The 3138-nt window shown below is 47.8% G+C and overlaps 1 protein-coding gene across 1 annotated transcript in view; it reads right to left on the reverse strand.

Annotated features, from left to right (window-relative positions):
* Positions 1-3138, reverse strand: part of gfra2b (GDNF family receptor alpha 2b) — a gene marked incomplete at both ends in the record, with an annotated part of 53951 nt that overhangs the window by 27672 nt on the left and 23141 nt on the right. The window lies entirely within an intron of this gene.

Genomic DNA, 3138 nt, shown 5'->3' on the forward strand with positions numbered 1-3138 from the left:
GGAGAGAGAGGGGGAGATGAGAGAGGGAGAGAGAGGGAGATAATAAAGCGATAGCAACAGCGAGAGACCGTCTGCGTATCCTACCGAGGCTACTGCTGCTAGCTGTCATCGCTTGTCTCTGACGTCAGGCTTAATTAGACATGGACTCATGGTGTGTGTGTGTGTGGGGGTGTGTGTGTGTGTGTGTGTGTGTGTGTGTGTGTGTGTGTGTGTGTGTGTGTGTGTGTGTGTGTGTGTGTGTGTGTGTGTGTGTGTGTGTGTGCATACAGATGCTGCACCTGTTGGTTTTGCATGTTGTTTTGTGTTACAGTAGAAAGCCAGAGATCCCAAGCCAATCAGGAATGAGGGCTGAACTCTGAGAGTGACATCATAATACACCAAATGTACCAAACAGAATAGTTTGGTTACACTCAGAATAGCTGTCATCGCTATTATTCACTATGCAAATTAAGAACGCTAAGATATTAAAACAAGTAAAAGTACATCAATCAATCAATCAATCAAAGCTTTATTTGTATAGCGCATTTCATACCCAGAGGCAACACAATGTGCTTTACAGAGAACAAGGGAGGTAAAAGCAATGTTAAAAAAGCATGTTTTAAGATCTCGCTTAAAAGTTACCACAGTCTCAGACATTCTCAGGTCCTCTGGCAGGGTGTTCCAAAAGCTGGGGGCATAAAAACTAAAAGCTGCCTCTCCATGCCTCTTAGTCCTAGCTCTAGGACCTCCCCATGCCTCTTAGTCCTGGCTCTAGGACCTCCCCATGCCTCTTAGTCCTGGCTCTAGGACCTCCCCATGCCTCTTAGTCCTGGCTCTAGGACCTCTCCATGCCTCTTAGTCCTGGCTCTAGGACCTCCCCATGCCTCTTAGTCCTGGCTCTAGGACCTCCCCATGCCTCTTAGTCCTGGCTCTAGGACCTCTCCATGCCTCTTAGTCCTGACTCTAGGACCTCCCCATGCCTCTTAGTCCTGGCTCTAGGACCTCCCCATGCCTCTTAGTCCTGGCTCTAGGACCTCTCCATGCCTCTTAGTCCTGACTCTAGGACCTCCCCATGCCTCTTAGTCCTGGCTCTAGGACCTCCCCATGCCTCTTAGTCCTGGCTCTAGGAACCATTACAAGCTCAGTGCCAGAGGACCTGAGGGATCTACTGGGTGTGTATTTTAAAAGCATATCTGATATGTATTTGGTTGCTTGATTATGTAATGACTTGGAGAATAATAAAAAAATAATCGTAAAACCTATTCTAAAACTGGCAGGTAACCAGTGGAGTGATTTTAAAACTGGGGTGATGTGTGCCCTCCTTCTGGTCTTAGTGAGGACATGTGCTGCAGCGTCTTGTGCTATTTGAAGTTGGCTAATAGCTTTATGATGCCATCAGGACCACGTCATCTGCAAAAAGCCCCTCCATGGCTGCGGCTCGATATGCTGTCCATGAAAATCACAAACAAGATTGGTGACGCAAGCGGATCTGGGCCATATACAGGCCAGATCTGGCCCTTGTGGCTTAGTTCCGACCCAAATATGGCCCAGAATTATTACACATCCGCTTGCTATCTGGGCAGAGATTGGATGGCCCGGAGCAGGGACCCCCTCACCCCATACTCCCACAGAACCCTCCGAAATGTCTCTCGAGGGACCCGGTCATAAGCCTTCTCCAAATCCACAAAACCTATGTAGACAGGTTGGGCAAACTCCCAAGCCCCCTCCTAGATCCTTGCGAGAGTGAAGAGCTGGTCGGTGGTTCCACGACCAGGCCGGAATCCGCATTGTTCCTCTTCGATCTGAGGTTCTACTATCGGCCGGACCCTGCTTTCCAGCACCTTGGAGTACACTTTCACTGGAGGCTGAGTAATGTGATGCCTCTGTAATTGGAACACACCCTCTGGTCCCCTTTTTTGAATATTGGGACCCCCACCTCAGTCTGCCACTCATTTAGCACCACCCCGGACATCCACGCAATGTTAAAACGCGTGTCAACCCAGACAGCCACTCAACACCCAGTCCAGTCCAGTGTAATTTAATATTTTGACGGCACGAAGGTCGGAATGACACCATTTGAAGAACGCCTTGCAGCTGAAACAACCTCAGTGTTGTCATTCTGCCCTCAGTGCCTTGAAAATGTATACATTGTGACCACCACTGGAGGTTTGGTCTGCCAGTCATTTTTCAGTGTTTTACACACTATGAAAGTGTAAATTTTAAGCTTTCAAATGATGTATCATGCATTGAAATCTACAAATATTTGAAGAAGATGCTTCTGTGAATGTGGGTACACCTAAAAATCCCTAAGCAGAGAAAAAGGGCTTCGGGCAATGATTCAGAGCTGTTCACACTTCTCACAGGACAATGGATTTTGACAACAAAATGACTATTAAGTGCATCCTCAAACTGTTGTTATATTGAGTGGGCTCTTCACAACTTCAATTTTTGTAAGAGGAAGAAAAAAGGGAAAAAAATCGTATTTAGCCTTCTAGCACATTTTGAGGAGTGCAGACATCAGGACCAAACCTTCAGTAGCGTTCACAAATAATCCTGGATTGGACTTTCCTGTGAGTGCTGGTATCTTTGCAACATCGTCTGCCGGAGGAAACGACACACATGTACCGTGGAGCTTCCGAGATCCGAAACTCTGAAATCCGAAAATCTGGTCAACCGAACAGGGCTGAGTTTCCCAGAGGCATCGTAACGCTACGTTCATCGTAAGCTATGGCGTTCATCATAGCGCTAAGATGAACGTAGCGCTACGATGCCTCTGGGAAACTCAGCCCAGATGTCTAAACCGCCGGTCCACCCTCGAATTGAGCGTTTTACTGTTCCTTGAAAGAAAGCTACCAGACATGAGATTCACAAGGTTACTGTGTATTCTCAGTCCCTGCTGTAGAGCAACTAGCATGTCCTAATTTTTAACCGAGAACGTCAACGAGCGATTAGCAACACTCCTACCCTCACCTATGGTCATGAAGGATGGGTCATCACCGAAAGAACGAGATCACGGATACAAGCGGCCGAAATGAGTTTTCTCCAGAGGGTGGCTGGGGTCTCCCTGAGAGATCGGGTGAGAAGTTCAGTCATCCGGGAGAGACTCGGAGTAGAGCCGCTGCTCCTTTGCGTCGAAAAGAGCCAGTTGAGGTGGTTTGG

Source organism: Borostomias antarcticus, assembly GCF_949987555.1.
Source record: "Borostomias antarcticus genome assembly, chromosome: 2".
Taxonomy (NCBI): domain Eukaryota; kingdom Metazoa; phylum Chordata; class Actinopteri; order Stomiiformes; family Stomiidae; genus Borostomias; species Borostomias antarcticus.